General features: G+C 37.7%; 1 pseudogene; it reads right to left on the reverse strand.

The window, feature by feature from the left end:
* Positions 1-18,414, reverse strand: part of LOC107895652 (photosystem II CP43 reaction center protein-like) — a 65,847-nt pseudogene extending 47,433 nt beyond the window's left edge.
* Positions 18,415-18,682: the final 268 nt, after the last annotated feature.

Below are 18,682 nucleotides of genomic sequence, written 5' to 3' on the forward strand. Positions count from 1 at the left end.
GATTTGGGGTCAACTAATTCTTATATCTATACTAAATTTGTAGAGGGTTTATTTCTTGAGGTTGTCTCTTCTAAGAAAAATTTGTTAGTGACCAATCCTCCTTGGAAAATTACAATGGTTAATAAGGTGATTAAGAATTGCCCGTTGATTTTTCGTGAGTACACTTTCTTAGTGGACTTGCTGTTGTTAAGTTTCCATGAGTTTGATACTATTCTAGGGTTAGACTGGTTGACTAGACACAATGCCATAGTGGATTGTCATGGTAGGCGTGTACGTTTGTTAATTACAGAGGATAAGGAAGTATTGATGCCTGGCGTACAAACTAGTTTGGCAGGCAGAACAATGTAACAGCCCGTTTTCAGTGGTGTCGGAAACTATGGTTTCAAGACCATGATTCCAACAAGTGTGTCAGTGTTTAAAAATTTAATTAATATTTATGTAACGCCCCTTACCCATACTCGAGGCCGAAATAGAATACAAGGCATTACGGAACACATACACAGTCATTCATGCAAAAACCGGCTATAGATTTTTTCTTCAAAACTACTTCATTCATACATACACAATTTGTCCCTAATAAGTGCCTACGAGGCCCAAAACAACCATCGGAGAAGATTCAGGACTAAATCAAGGACTTTAGGAAAGTTTGGAAAATTTTCCCTAATACAGAGCCACACGACTGTGTGAGACAGGGGAGACGCCCGTGTCCTCTGGCCGTGTAACTCTCTGACTATAACGTAAGCACAAATTTAGGGTTACACGGCCATGTGGCCAGGCTGTGTGGTCAATAAAAATTAAATGATTTTTCAAAAAAATTCTGCGGACTTCACACAGCCAGAATACATGCCCATGTGGGTAGGCCGTGCACCGTGTATTTACTACTAGGCATACTGACTTGCATAATTTAGGTGTAGGGGACACACGGCCATTCAACACGCTCGTGGGGCAGACTATGTGTCACACACGGTTTAGACACATGCCCATGTGTCTACCTGTGTGGACCATTTAAAGGCTATTTTCCAAGCCAATTGTCACCCTCAATCATTCATACACTCAAACATATTTCATAGCATACAATGTGACCTATTTAGACACTCAAGGATTCAACATCATGGCACTCTCACATCTTCATAATGTCAATCTATTGCATATTCATTTAGTTACACCATTTAGAAGCATTCCACACCAATTTCATGCATAATCAAATTTGTTACCGTAACTTCAAATTATACATTCATGACTCTATAGTCATCTTAAGCCATTTAGTCATCCCTTATCTTTTAGCATCTAGTCCCTAATTTATCATATATTCACCAAGTAATAACATATCACATCATCAAGGAATTAACACATGCATGCATGAACAATTAGACATTACAACCCGATACTATATTACAAAATGAATCATCAACATCACAGGCCTGCACAATTTGTCCAAATAGCATGTCACACATCACAAAATAACCAAGTCCCCCGTACATGCCATACTCAAAATAACAATTCCACTATACCCAATATTCTTTTGATAGTGTGATCGAATACTCTGACAGCTTCCGATCCCCGAGCTAGCTTGGCGGAATTACAAAAGATGGAAAGAAAAAGGGGTAAGCTTTAAAGCTTAGTAAGTCCACATGCAAATAATATGCAATGATAGTAAGCAATTAACATGCAAAGACATGATAACATATACATAGAGATTATTTATCATTTAAATCTTTTGACTTACTTATCATATGTACACATATACTTTCTCATCACAAATCATTCTTTATCAAGGCATTATTCATAGGTTTAGTGTACATACCTGTAGTCATCGTAGTATATCATATAACCATACCTCTTTAACATGCCTTCCTCGGGACTTTCATCATATCCATTGCATTACCCGTTGAACACTTAGAATACTATTGGATATGTGGAAAACTTGCACATAAGTGCCACATATACATACGTAGCCAAAGCTACTTCATAACATATACTCATGGGATGCTCATAAAAGCTATTGGTCAAGGTGTAGCTACATGGGCTGCTCACACAAGCTCTCAGGTATCTGACCAACTCAAGGAGTATCTAGCCACTGGTAGGACACACAAGACCATTGCCCGGAACCCAATTACATGTATCGCATCCATAATGAACTCAAACAAACTCAACGAGCTCAGATGCTCGCATCCATAGTGAACTTGGACCAACTCAACGAGCTCGGATGCCTCATACATATCACAAACCCAGACCAACTCAACGAGTTCAGATTTTTAAATTCCTAGTGACATGTCACTTGTATCCTAGACTATTCCTAAGGTTCAAATGGGATTTCCCTCACTTGCACAAGGCATACTTTGTCGTACTTGCTTGTGATGTCGTATGTAACGGCCACAACATCATTTATGCTTTCATAACAACCAATAAGCACATAACTCATAATAACAAGAAAACATTTATCATATAATATCAAAACATTAAAAACATGCTACAACACCACATTATTTGCATATGCACTTACCTCGGTACAAAATGATGGTAATCGAGCCTAATCGTCGTATACTTTATTCTTTACTTGTTCAAGGCTCGATTCACATTTTTTTGATCTATAATACCAAATTTAACTCGTTTATTAATCACATTATTCAAATCTATCCATAATTCATACTTTGGTAAAATTGTCTTTTTACCCCTAACTTTTCACTTATTTATGATTTAGTCCCTAGGCTCGTAAAATGAAATGCATGCATTTTATTTGTTACCCAAGCCTAGCTAAACCTACACCATGCTCATATCAGCCCACATTTTCCTTTATTTCACATTTTTACTACCCACTTTTAGACTTTTACAAACAAGCCCCCTTTTTAGGCGTTTTCACTAAAAATCACCTAGTAAAAGATGTTTATCATACATCAAACATTCATATTCCTCCATTAATCATCAAAATACATGCATGTTACACATGGGTCAAATTTCATACATGAACCCTAGCTCTAAATATAGCTAGAAATGGGTAGATCATGCTTCAAAGACTTCAAAAATACAAAGAACATTAAAAACGAGGCTAGGGAGCACTTACAATCAAGCTTGAAATGTTGAAAAAAATCCCTAGCTATGGCTATTGAGAAATTCGGCTAGCACTTGGAGAATATGAACACATTTTTTCTTTGATTTTCCCTTTTTATGCTTTTAATTATCAAATGAACAAGATGCCCTTAAAACCTTTCTTTCAAATTTTTTTCTATACATGTCCATTTTTGTCCAAAATTATAGAAATTGGTCAAATTACTGATTAGGACTTCCTAATTTATAATCTAAAGCAATTTCATGCTTAAAGCTTCTAAAATGAAAGTTTTGCATCTTATTCAATTTGGTCTTTAAAATTCAATTAGACACTTTACGCATAGAATTTCTTCATGAAACTTTCACAGAAGAATGCATTCATATTATAGACCTCATAAAAATCTTAAAATAATTATTTCTATATTGGATTTATGGTCTTGAAACCACTATTCCAACTAGGCCCTAATTCGGGATGTTACAACTTTTTCCCCCTTTAGGGTTTTTCGTCCCTAAAAATCTTATCGGTAAAAAGGTTTGGGTACTGTTTCCTCATAGCCTCTTCGGGATCCCATGTAGCCTCTTCAACCCCGTGTCTTTGCCATAAAACTTTTACAAGAGCAACACTTGTGTTTCTCAATTGCTTGACTTCCTGAGCCAAGATCTTAACCGGTTTCTCACCATAAGTCTTATTTGGTCTAATTTCAACCTATGTCGGTGCAATCACATGAGAAGGATCGGATCTATATCGACGCAAGATGGATACATGAAATAAATCATGAATCTTTTCTAACTCAGTCAGCAAAGCCAATCGATAAGCAACAGGCCTATCCTTTCAGAAATCTCATACGGTCCTATAAAACGAGGACTTAACTTGCCTTTTTTAACTGAATCTCAAAACCTTTTTCCATAGAGACACTTTCAAGAATACTTTATCACCGACTTGATACTCAATTTCCTTTCTTTTCAAATCCACGTATGACTTTTGTCTATCCGATGCCGCTTTCAGAAAATCACGAATTACCTTTACCTTTTCTTTAATTTCCTTAACTAAATCGATTCCATGAATCTTATCCTCCTTAAGCTGAGTCCAATACAATTGTAACACCCCGTACCCGAGACCGTTGCCGGAGTCGAACACGAGGTGCTAACAGACTTAATTCATTTATTTTCTCGGTCCATTTTAAAAATTTCCAAATAAGCTGGCTAACTGCATCACTGCCACCTTAAAAATCATATCTTGAGTTCCAAAACTCGAAAACCAGTTTCGTAAATTTTTCCTGAAACTAGACTCATATATCCATCTACAAATTTTTTTCTAGAATTTTTGGTCAGGCCAATTAGTACAGTTTATTAGTTAAAGTCTCCCCTGTTACAGGGTTCGACTATTCTGACCTTCTTGCATTACAACTTGGATATCTCCCTGTACAGGGCTTCAATACTTATGCCGTTTGTTTCTAAAGAAACTAGACTCGAAAAGAAATCTATACATATATGGCATGACTTCTAAATATCTCTGGTTAATTTATAATGAATTTCCTAAATCCGAACAGGGAATCCAGAAACTGCTCTGGCCCTGTTTCACGAAAACCTTAAAATCTCATAAATTACTATTCATATGATCGTTTCATTACTTTCCTAAGAAAATAGATTCATCAAGGTTCAATTACATAATTTATTCACTATTTAATTCCATTCTTACTATTTTTAGTGATTTCTTTTTTCAAATCCACACCACTGCTGCTGTCAGCATCTGTTTTTAAGGTAAACTTTACCTATTTCATGGTTTTCCATGAATCAACTAGAGTTTGTCATACATAGCATCAAAATAATCGTAATTAACCATTCCCAATGGCTAATCGTTACCAAACATTTCCATACCTCTTAATGAACAACATACAAAACGATTATAATGCTATGCTCAAAGTGTATATAAGCCATTTTCGCATGGCTATCCAAACTTATACAAAACCAAGGGGTACATGACCAACAACAAAAAGGGTAGTCCTATACATGCCATTTTCAGAGTTCAACCAAAAGTGTACCAAAAGGGCTTTGATAGTGTGGACGACTTCGACTTCGACAATCCCGAGTCCGATAGCTGACGAACCAAAATCTATAAAACAGAGAATCAAAGAAACGGAATAAGCATTTAATGCTTAGTAAGTTTTGAGCAATGAAATTAGGCACAACTGAAGTATAGCATTCATATAACTAAACGGATAATCTCATATACACATATTTTCAAAAATCAGTCCTACTTCACAATTCCAACCCTTATATTCATACATAAGGGATCAACTTAACCAAAGGTCGGAAGCTCATTAATCGACTGAGCGAATAATATTTAAACGGAACCACTACTCAAATGCATATACGAAACGTACCTCATCGTTGGGATTTTACGTGCGTATTAATTGAAATTATTACAGCAAGATCGCTCATTCCCAACCAAGTACCTTCGGGGTTTAGCCGGATATAGCTACTCGCTCAAATGCCTTCGGGACTTAGCCCGGTTATAGTAACTCGCACAATTGCCTTCGGGACTTAGCCCGGTTATAGTAACTCGCACAAATGCCTTCGGGACTTAGCCCGGTTATAGTAACTCGCACAAATGCCTTCGAGACTTAGCCCGGTTATCATCCGAATATCCATGCACATATCAATAAATCATGACACATCTCTATTTAAATTTCATAACTAGAATTCAAACACAAGTCACTTATCAAGCATTATCATTTTCGGCTCAATAGCTACATACAAGAGCATGATTTTGATTTACTTAAAACATGATCTAATCGAATCATAATCTAAGCTCCATTATTCAAAGACTTACCTCGGATGTGGTCGAACGATTTCGGCGGCTATTCGATCACTTTTTCCTTTCCCTTATCCAACTTTGATCCTCTAAGCTCTTGAGCTTAATAAACAAATAAATTTATTCAATTACTTATCCAACTTTACTATATACAAATATCTATTTATTTAGATTCATTTCGAACTAATATTAGGCAACCGATCATATATTCTCCCCATGGCGATATTCAAACATTGTAGCCAAAGAATCACAATTATCGAATGTTTAACTATGATCGGACATATGATATTACCCGTATGTCTTAAGCTAATTGCCGAACCTATTGCCTCAATTCATGTACATATCAAATATAGTAATCCTTACTTGAACTATTAACCAACCTTATCAATGAACAATTATACTTAAAATACCATATATATATATTCATAAGTGCATAGATACTATGTTACCAACAATTATTTCCTTGCTTAGCAGCCGAACCAATATACACATTACTTCATATCTACCCGTCACGTTTACTCTACTTAAACCGAATAAACTTGCACATAAGGTCCTTGGCCGAACCTCACTAAAAACAAGTCAACCAAAATCTTAGTATTTATCTTGTGTATAACCTTATTTACCTTCCAAAAATCACAAAAACATCAAACTCTTAATGTTTATGTACAAGGCCGAATCTTAACATGATTCAACCTCCAACTCATTCATTTCAATCACTCACACGACATTTGTTCAATTCTTTAGACAAATCTATGTTTGGCCATTGTACTCATGAGCATTAAAATTTATAATTTGACTACTTAAACCCTTCTCTTCAACAATTCTTCATAAAACATAAAGATTATAACCCAATCTCATCCTTTAATAACTAAAACCGAATGCTCAAGCCATCACCAAGATTTCGAAATTTTGCCATGGGTTGTGTAAGAAATTAGCTAATTAACTAGAAACAAGTTTAAAATTTAAGAATCTAACACAACATACTAACCTCCCCTTAAGCTCAAGGTGACCGAAAACCTCTCTTCTTTCTTTCTTCAATTTGGCCAAGAAGAACCAAAGAATGAAGCCCTTTTTTTTCTTCTAGTTACGGCAAAATGGGGGAACAACCACACACATTTTTTTTTTGTTTTTCCTCCTACTAACACTAATATTTTATTTCCCATGTTCTTTATTTTATTATTCCTAACATAAAGCATTAACCCAACATGTTTATGACATGTTTTAGCCATAACATTTTGTCCACCCTCATGCTCATGGCCGGCCACTACTAATTAGGGGGGAAATTGACATGCAAGTCCACCCTTTTGATTACATGCACTAATAGATCCTTATAGATTAACCTATCACATTTCAAAAGTGTCACATATAAGTCCTATTAACTAAATTCACATGCAATTAACTAAATCGAAGCTTTAAACTTTCACACATTCATATTCACATATTTTAGACAATAAATATCATATTTAAATAATTTGGTGACTCCGTTTAGCGGTCCCGAAATCGCTTTCCGACTAGGGTCACTTTAGGGTTGTCACAACTCTCCCCCACTTAAGAAATTTTCATCCCTGAAAATCTTACCGGTAAATAGGTTTGGGTAAAGTTCTTTCATAGAGTTCTCGGTTTCCCAAGTAGCTTCTTCGATTCCGTGTTTGAGCCATAACACTTTTACTAACGGAACCCTTTTGTTTCGCAACTCTTTCACTTCACGAGCTAGGATACGAATCAGTTCTTCTTCATAACTCATGTCGGATTGAATTTCAACCTCTGATGGATTAATTACGTGTGATGGATCAGATCTATAACGTCGAAGCATCGAAACATGAAAGACGTCGTGAATCTTTTCAAGTTCAGCGGGCAAAATCAATCTATACGCAACTGGACCAATTCGTTCGGATACTTCATATGGCCCTATGAACCTTGGACTCAGTTTTCCCTTACGGCCAAATCTGAGTATCTTTTTCCAAGGTGACACCTTAAGAAATACTTTGTCTCCCACCTGATACTCAATATCTCTTCGTTTTAAATCCGCGTACGACTTCTGACGATCTGATGCTGCCTTTAGACTTTCACGAATTATCTTTACTTTTTGTTCAGCATCTTTGATTAAATCAACTCCGAAAATTTTACTTTCACCGAGCTCGGTCCAAAACAATGGTGTTCGGCATTTTCAACCGTACAAAGCCTCGTAAGGCTCTATCTTAATGCTTGACTGAAAAATATTATTGTAAGCGAACTCAATCAAAGGTAGATACCGTTCCCATGAACCCCTAAACTCAAGGATGCGGCATCTCAACATATCCTCGAGTATCTGAATTATTCGCTCGGATTGACCATCAGTTTGGGGATGAAAAGCGGTGCTAAAATGCAACTTGGTACCCAAGGCTTCTTGCAATTTCTTCCAAAATCGCAAGGTGAATCTCGGATCTCTATCCGATACAATAGAAATAGGTACCCCGTGTAATCTCACAATCTGAGAAACATACAATTCAGCAAGTTTATCCAATGAAAAATCCGTACGTACGGGGATGAAGTGAGCCGACTTAGTCAGTCTATCAACAACAACCCAAATCGCATCTTTCTTACGTGCCGATACTGGCAACCCAGATACAAAATCCATCGTGACTCGATCCCATTTCCATTCAGGTATCATGATCGGCTGAAGTAAACCCGTCGGCACTTGATGTTCCGCCTTCACTTGCTGACATATTAAACACTTCGAAACAAAATCGGAAATGTCTTGTTTCATACCATGCCACCAAAACTGACGTATCAGATCGTTGCACATTTTCGTACTCCCCGGGTGAATTGACATTCGGCTACAATGAGCTTCGTTCAGAATCATCGAAATGAGTTCTGAATTTCTTGGAACACACAAACAACTTCTGAACCTCAAACAATCGTCATCATCAATTTGAAACTCTGATTCCATATTCGGAATACATTCAGCCCGTTTTGCAACAAATTCATCATCGACTTTCTGAGCTTCACGAATTTGATGAATCAATAATGGTTTGGCCTTTAATTCAGCTACTAACACATTGTCGGGTAGAACAGACAAGTGTGCATTCATCGCTCGTAAAGCAAACAGTAATTTCCGGCTTAAGGCGTCTGCAACCACATTAGCCTTTCCCGGGTCAATGACAAGCTCATAATCTTTCAACAACTCAAGCCAACGCCTTTGTCGCAGATTCAAGTCTCGTTGAGTCATCAAATATTTGAGACTTTTGTGATCCGAATATACATGGCACTTCTCACCAAATAAATAGTGTCGCCATATTTTCAAGGCGAACACGATGGCAGCTAGTTCGAGATCATGGGTCGGATAATTTTTCTCGTGTGGCTTCAATTGTCTCGACGCATAGGCCACAACTCGACCTTCTTGCATCAATACGCAACCCAAACCAAGTAGGGAGGCATCACTATAAATGGCAAACTCTTTGCCTGATTCGGGCTGCACTAGAATTGGAGCTTCAGTCAAATAAGTTTTCAGTTGATCAAAACTTTTCTGACATTTTTCCGTCCATTCGAACTTAACATCTTTTTGAAGTAGCCTCGTCATTGGTGTGGCTATCATCGAGAAACCTTTTACAAACCGTCGGTAGTAACCGGCAAGTCCCAAAAAGCTTCGAACCTCAGTAATATTTCTCGGAGGCTTCCAGTTAAGTATGGCTGAAATTTTGCTCGGATCAACTCGAATACCCGATGCGGATACCACATGGCCTAAGAAGCTCACCTCTCTTAACCAGAACTCACACTTACTGAACTTAGCATATAACTGCTTATCTCGTAAAATCTGCAACACTAACCTCAGGTGCTCAGCATGCTCGGTTTCATCTCTTGAGTAGACCAAGATGTCATCGATAAACACAACTACAAACCGATCCAAATACGGTCTAAAGATCCGATTCATCAAATCCATAAATACTGCAGGGGCATTAGTGAGCCCAAACGGCATCACTAAGAATTCGTAGTGACCGTATCTCGTTCTGAAAGCAGCTTTGGGTATATCCGAATCTCGAATTCGTAACTGATAATAACCCGATCTCAAATCTATCTTTGAAAACACCGAGGCTCCCTTTAGTTGATCAAACAAATCGTCAATACGCGGTAACGGATATTTATTCTTTATTGTCACTTTATTCATCTGACGATAGTCGACGCACAACCTCATGGTTCCGTCCTTCTTTTTCACAAACAATACTGGTGCACCCCAAGGTGAGAAACTTTGTCGAGTGAAACCCCTATCCGTCAACTCTTGCAACTGAGCTTTCAACTCTTTTAACTCAGTTGGTGCCATACGATACGGAGCTATCGAAATCGGTGTAGTCCCAGGTACAAGCTCAGTACCAAACTCTACCTCCCGAACAGGTGGTAAACTCGATAATTCTTCGGGAAAAACATCCGGGTATTCACAAACCACTGGCACAAATTCAGGCTTCTTTTCTAACTCTTTGTCATCAAGTACATACGCAACGTATGCTTCGCACCCCTTTCTTACATATTTCTGAGCCAACATCGATGATATTACAGCTGGCGACCCCTTCAAGTCAGTAGACTCAACTCGAATCATCTCATTATTTGCACACCTCAAATCGATAGTTTTTCTTTTGCAATTCACAACTGCATCGTGAACGGTTAGCCAATCCATACCGAGGATAACATCAAATTCATCAAACGGTAAAAGCATCAAATTGGCCGGAAAGTAGGAACCTCTGATTTTTAAGGGACATTTCTTACACACTTTGTCGACAAGCACATAACGACCCAAGGGATTTGACACCCGAATTACGAACTCAGTAGACTCAACAGGTAAAGTCTTACTGGTTGCTAAGGTTTCACATATATAAGAATGAGTAGAACCAGGGTCAATCAAAGCAATCACATTAGTATCAAAGAGAGTAAAAGTACCGGTAATAACATCAGGCGAAGAAGCATCCTCGCATGCACGTATAGCATAAGCTCTAGCAGGCGCACGAGCCTCAGATCTGGTTGTAGCATCTCTAGATCCTCTCTGACCGCCACTAGCATTGCCCGTGTTTCTAGACGGTCTACCCCGAGCAGTAGTAGCCCCTGGTTTCCCACTCTGATTTACATTTTGTTCAGACAGTCTCGGGCAATCCTTGATAAAATGGTCAGCTGATCCGCATTTATAACAGGAGCGGTCATGGAATCTACAACTCCCCGAATGCCATTTACCACAATACTGGCACTCCGTTCTGTCTCGACGATCGTTTCCAACACTGGCGACCGAAGTGACTCGTGTACTCACAGGGGTCGATCACGATCTCGTCTAGCAAAACCCGAAGCGTCTCTAGATCGGCCTAAGTCATCTCTAAATTTCTTCGATGACTGTTGGAAGGGCTTTCCCGAAGATCTCTTACGAAACTCCTTTGCTCCCATATCAGCTTTCCTTTTCTCCTTACTGAGCTCATCGGCTTTGCAAGCTCGCTCGACAAGTACCACAAATTCTCGGATTTCTAAAATGCCAACATACAGCTTTATATCATCATTCAGTCCATCTTCGAAATGTTTACACATCACAGCTTTTGAAGAAATGCATTCTTGTGCGTACCGGCTAAGCCTCACAAATTTTCGTTCATAGTCGGTAACCGACATGGAACCTTGTTTAAGTTCAAGAAATTCCTTCCGTTTTTGGTCAATGAATCTCTGACTGATATACTTCTTTCGAAACTCGGTTTGGAAAAACTCCCAAGTTACTTGCTCTCGGGGCACAACAGAAATCAACGTATTCCACCAATAGTAGGCAGAATCACGTAGCAAGGAGATAGTACACTTTAGGCACTCATCGGGTGTGCAAGATAGCTCATCGAGTACCCGAATAGTGTTGTCCAACCAAAATTTAGCTTGCTCGGCATCATCGCTGTCAGTAGCTTTAAATTCAGTAGCTCCGTGTTTTCGGATTCTGTCAACTAGGGGCTTATTTGACCTTATTTGGTCAGTTACCGGAGGTATTGTAGGTGCAGGGGTGGTATTAGTCGGGAATGGAGGTTGTGGAACAGCTGTATTAGTTCGAATGTATTGGTTGAACCAATCATTCATCACGCTATAAAAAGCTTGCCTAGCCTCATCATTCGGATTGCTAGCAATAGATTCAGAGTCCGCCGGCGCTGTCCCTTGCGCGGGAGCAGGCGCTACACTCTCAAGATCATCAGCTACCGGTCGGTCGGGATCGGGATCCATTACTATAAATAAACACATTTTCAATTGTCAGAAATCACCACACTATCAAATAATCACATAATGGCATGTATAGCTAGACCCAAACGTATTACGATAGTCCTAGAATCGATTAAACCGTAGCTCTGATACCAATAAAATTGTAACGCCCCATACCCGAGACCGTTTCCGGAGTCGAACACGAGGTGCTAACAGACTTAATTCATTTATTTTCTCGGTCCATTTTAAAAATTTCCAGACAAGCTGGCTAACTGCGTCCCTACCACCTTAAAAATCATATCTTGAGTTCCAAAACTCGAAAACCAGTTTCGTAAATTTTTCCTGAAACTAGACTCATATCTCCATCTACAAATTTTTTTCTAGAATTTTTGGTCAGGCCAATTAGTACAGTTTATTAGTTAAAGTCTCCCCTGTTACAGGGTTTGACTATTCTGACCTTCATGCATTACGACTTGGATATCTCCCTGTACAGGGCTTCAATACTTATTCCGTTTGTTTCTAAAGAAACTAGACTCGAAAAGGAATCTATACATATATGGCATGACTTCTAACTATCTCTGGTTAATTTATAATGAATTTCCTAATTCCTAACAGGGAATCCAGAAACTGCTCTGGCCCTGTTTCACGAAAACCTTAAAATCTCATAAATTACTGTTCATATGATCGTTTCATTACTTTCCTATGAAAATGGATTCATCAAGGTTCAATTACATAATTTATTCACTATTTAATTCCATTCCTACTATTTTTAGTGATTTCTTTTTTCAAATCCACACCACTGCTGCTGTCAGCATCTGTTTTTAAGGTAAACTTTACCTATTTCATGGTTTTCCATGAATCAACTAGAGTTTGTCATACATAGCATCAAAATAATCGTAATTAACCATTCCCAATGGCTAATCGTTACCAAACATTTCCATACCTCTTAATGAACAACATACAAAACGATTATAATGCTATGCTCAAAGTGTATATAAGCCATTTTCGCATGGCTATCCAAATTTATACAAAACCAAGGGGTACATGACCAACAACAAAAAGGGTAGTCCTATACATTCCATTTTCAGAGTTCAACCAAAAGTGTACCAAAAGGGCTTTGATAGTGTGGAAGACTTCGACTTCGACAATCCCGAGTCTGATAGCTGACGAACCAAAATCTATAAAAGAGAGAATCAAAGAAACGGAATAAGCATTTAATGCTTAGTAAGTTTTGAGCAATGAAATTAGGCACAACTGAAGTATAGCATTCATATAACTAAACGGATAATCTCATATACACATATTTTCAAAAATCAGTCCTACTTCACAATTCCAACCCTTATATTCATACATAAGGGATCAACTTAACCAAAGGCCGGAAGCTCATTAATCGACTGAGCGAATAATATTTAAACGGAATCACTACTCAAATGCATATACGAAACGTACCTCATCGTTGGGATTTTACGTGCGTATTAATTGAAATTATTACAGCAAGATCGCTCATTCCCAACCAAGTACCTTCGGGGTTTAGCCGGATATAGCTACTCGCTCAAATGCCTTCGGGACTTAGCCCGGTTATAGTAACTCGCACAATTGCCTTCGGGACTTAGCCCGGTTATAGTAACTCGCACAAATGCCTTCAGGACTTAGCCCGGTTATAGTAACTCGCACAAATGCCTTCAGGACTTAGCCCGGTTATCATCCGAATATCCATGCACATATCAATAAATCATGACACATCTCTATTTCAATTTCATAACTAGAATTCAAACACAAGTCACTTATCAAGCATTATCATTTTCGGCTCAATAGCTACATATAAGAGCATGATTTTGATTTACTTAAAACATGATCTAATCGAATCATAATCTAAGCTCCATTATTCAAAGACTTACCTCGGATGTGGTCGAACGATTTCGGCGGCTATTCGATCACTTTTTCCTTTCCCTTATCCAACTTTGATCCTCTAAGCTCTTGAGCTTAATAAACAAATAAATTTATTCAATTACTTATCCAACTTTACTATATACAAATATCTATTTATTTAGATTCATTTCGAACTAATATTAGGCAACCGATCATATATTCTCCCCATGGCGATATTCAAACATTGTAGCCAAAGAATCATGATTATCGAATGTTTAACTATGATCGGACATATGATATTACCCGTATGTCTTAAGCTAATTGCCGAACCTATTGCCTCAATTCATGTACATATCAAATATAGTAATCCTTACTTGAACTATTAACCAACCTTATCAATGAACAATTATACTTAAAATACCATATATATATATTCATAAGTGCATAGATACTATGTTACCAACAATTATTTCCTTGCTTAGCAGCCGAACCAATATACAGATTACTTCATATCTACCCGTCATGTTTCCTCTACTTAAACCGAATAAACTTGCACATAAGGTCCTTGGCCGAACCTCACTAAAAACAAGTCAACCAAAATCTTAGTATTTATCTTGTGTATAACCTTATTTACCTTCCAAAAATCACAAAAACATCAAACTCTTAATGTTTATGTACAAGGCCGAATCTTAACATGATTCAACCTCCAACTCATTCATTTCAATCACTCACACGGCATTTGTTCAATTCTTTAGACAAATCTATGTTTGGCCATTGTACTCATGAGCATTAAAATTTATAATTTGACTACTTAAACCCTTCTCTTTAACAATTCTTCATAAAACATAAAGATTATAACCCAATCTCATCCTTTAATAACTAAAACCGAATGCTCAAGCCATCACCAAGATTTCGAAATTTTGCCATGGGTTGTGTAAGAAATTAGCTAATTAACTAGAAACAAGTTTAAAATTTAAGAATCTAACACAACATACTAACCTCCCCTTAAGCTCAAGGTGACCGAAAACCTCTCTTCTTCCTTTCTTCAATCCGGCCAAGAAGAACCAAAGAATGAAGCCCCTTTTTTTCTTCTAGTTACGGCAAAATGGGGGAACAACCACACACATTTTTTTTTGTTTCTCCTCCTACTAACACTAATATTTTATTGCCCATGTTCTTTATTTTATTATTCCTAACATAAAGCATTAACCCAACATGTTTATGACATGTTTTAGCCATAGCATTTTGTCCACCCTCATGCTCATGGCCGGCCACTACTAATTAGGGGGGAAATTGACATGCAAGTCCACCCTTTTGATTACATGCACTAATAGATCCTTATAGATTAACCTATCACATTTCAAAAGTGTCACACATAAGTCCTATTAACTAAATTCACATGTAATTAACTAAATCGAAGCTTTAAACTTTCACACATTCATATTCACATATTTTAGACAATAAATATCATATTTAAATAATTTGGTGACTCGGTTTAGCGGTCCCGAAATCGCTTTCCGACTAGGGTCAGTTTAGGGCTGTCACAACAATGGTGTACGACATTTACGTCCATACAATGCCTCATAAGGCGCCATCTTCAAGCTCGACTGATAACTATTGTTGTAAGAAAATTCAACCAAAGGTAAGTACTTTTCCCAACTACCTTGTAATTCAAGAACACAACATTTGAGCATATCTTCTAGTGTCTGAATTACTCTCTCGGATTGTCTATCAGTCTGTAGATGAAAAGCGGTACTAAAGTTCAGCTTTGTACCCAAACCTTCTTGTAACTTCTTCCAAAACCGCAAAGTAAACCTCGAATCCCTATCCAAAATAATCGATAAAGGTACTCCATGAAGTCTAACAATCTCAGAAATATACAATTCGAATAACTTATCAAGTGAATAATCAACGTGTACCGGTATAGAGTGAGCCGATTTAGTCAATCTGTCAACCATAACCCATACGACATCTTTCTTTCTTAGTGTCAACGGCAAGCATGTCACAAAGTCCATAGTAATTTGGTACCATTTCAATTCAGAAACTAAAATAGGCTGAAGTAAACCTAAAGGTACTTGGTGTTCAGCCTTTACTTACTGACAAATCAAGCACCTCGATACAAACTCAGATATATCTCTTTTCATACCATTCCACTAATAAATTTTCTTTAAACCATTGTACATTTTCGTGCTACCGGGGTGAACTGACATAACTCCGTTATGAGCCTCATGCAAAATATTTTGAATCAAATCAGCATTATTCGGCACACAAATCCTTCCACGGAACCTTAGATAACCATCAGAATCTCTTTAAAAATCTGATTCACTATTCGACTCACACTAAGCTTTCTTAGCTTGTAACCCTTTACCAGCTTCCTGAGCATCATAAATTTGTTAAAGAAAGGTTGGTCTAGCTCTTAACTTTACTAGAATTGCACCATCATGAGATAGGGTTAGCCATACGTTCATAACTCTCAAGGAAATAAAGACTTTCTGCTCAAGGCATTGGCAACCACATTTGCCTTACCGAGGTGGTAATCAATCACAAGCTCATAGTCTTTTAACAATTCAAGCCATCTTCTTTGCCTCAAATTCTAGTCCTTTTGGGTCATCAGATACTTAAGACTTTTATGGTCTGTATAGACATGACATTTCTCCCTGAATAGGTAATGTCACCAAAATTTCAAAGCAAATACAATGACAGCCAATTCTAGATCATGCGTAGGATAGTTTTTCTCATGGGGTTTTAGTTGCATCGAAGCATAAGCTACTACCTTGCCTTCTTGCATAAGCACACAACCTAGTCCACTTAAAAATGCATCACTGTAAATCAACAATTCTTTCCTGGATTCCAATTGTACTAACACTGGTGCCTTGGTCAATAACATTTTCAACTTCTCAAAGCTCTGATGACATTTTTTTGACCATTCAAACTTGACATCTTTTTGAAGTAGTCTCGTTATAGGAGTGGCTATCATAGAGAACCCTTTCACAAATCGTCTGTAATAATTGGTCAAACCCAAAAAGCTCCTAACTTCAATTACATTCCTTGGTAGTTTCCATTCGACAATAGTAGAAATCTTACTGGGATCAACTCGTATACCATCTCTTGAAATAATTTAGCCCAAAACCCGAGCTCTCAAAGCCAAAACTCACTTTTACTAAACTTAACATACAACTGTTTGTCCCTCAAAGTCTGCAAAATAGTTTTCAAGTGTTCAGTATACTCTGCCTCATCTCTAGAATAAATCAGAATATCATCTATAAACATCACAACAAACTTATCCAAATATGGCTGAAAAATTTGGTTCATTAACTCCATAAACACTGCCGGAGCATTCGTTAATCCAAATGGCATAACAAGAAACTCATAGTGGCCATATCTCGTTCTAAAGGCAGTCTTAGCCACATCAGACTCTTTAACTCGTAATTGGTAGTAACCGGACCTCAAGTCTATCTTAGAGAACCATGTCACTCCTTTCAACTGGTCAAACAAGTCATCAATCCTTGGAAGAGGATACTTATTTTTTATTGTCACCTTATTGAGCTGCCGGTAGTCAATGCATAATCTCATGGAACCATCCTTCTTTTTCATGAATACCACGGGAGCACCCTACGGGGAAAAGCTTGCTCTCGCAAATCCTTTGTCAGTTAACTCTTGCAACTCTAACTTCAATTCTTACAGCTCAGTCGGGGCTATCCTATACGGAGCAATAGAGATAGGTGCCATCCCTAGCATTAACTCGATACCGAATTCAACTTCTCTAATTCGAGGCAAACTTATTAATTCCTCCAGGATTACATCCGCATACTCACACACAACTGGAATCAATTTGATTTTCAATTTGGATTCCTTTGTATTTAATATGTATGCCAAATAAGCTTCATACCCTTTTCTCATACATTTCTGAGCAGTTATCGAAGAAATTACAATCGGTAACTTATCTGACTCGTCTGTTTCAACCAGAGAATCTCACCATTATCACACTTTAATTTAATATCTTTTTGTCTACAATTCACTATAGCATCATTTAGTGTCAACCAATCTATACCTAGCATAACATCAAATTCATCAAAAGGCAGCAACATCAAGTTTGGTAAAAAACAATGACCTCTAATAATCAAATGGCATCTCTTACATACTTTATCAACTATCACATGCTTTCCTAACAGATTTGACACTTTAACTACAAATTTGGTAGACTCAACAGGTATATTCATTCTAGATACCAATTTCATACATACATACAAATGAGTGGAGCTAGGGTCTATCAAAACAATAGCAGTAGTATCATAAAGAGAAAAATTACTAGTGATCACATCAGGAGAAGTTGCATCTTTACTTGCACGTATGGCGTAGGCTGTGGCCGCTGCTCTAATTTCAGACCTCACCACTGTATCTCGTGTCACATTCTTATTACTGGACCCATTCTCGGCATTTCTCGAGGGTCTTCCCCTAGAAGCTGTGCCACTTGGCCTTGAGTTTTGAAAATTTTCTTTCTCTACCATTTCGGGGCAGTCTTTAATATAGTGGTCTTGAGAAAAACATTTGAAACAAGATCCCTCACTCACCCTACAGGTGCCAAAATAACATCTACCATATTGTTGGCACTCGAGTTTAGAAGGTTTAGCGTTACCCACACTTGCCACAGATGTAGCCTAAGATCTAAAGCTTGAATTCTGCTTTTTACGGTTCCCGTATGAATGTCCAGCTAACACATGTGAACAAGACTACATCTCTCTAAATTTCTTAGACTGAGATGGCAATGACTTACAT

This window comes from Gossypium hirsutum, chromosome A01 (assembly GCF_007990345.1).
Source record: "Gossypium hirsutum isolate 1008001.06 chromosome A01, Gossypium_hirsutum_v2.1, whole genome shotgun sequence".
In the NCBI taxonomy this organism is placed as follows: Eukaryota; Viridiplantae; Streptophyta; class Magnoliopsida; order Malvales; family Malvaceae; genus Gossypium; species Gossypium hirsutum.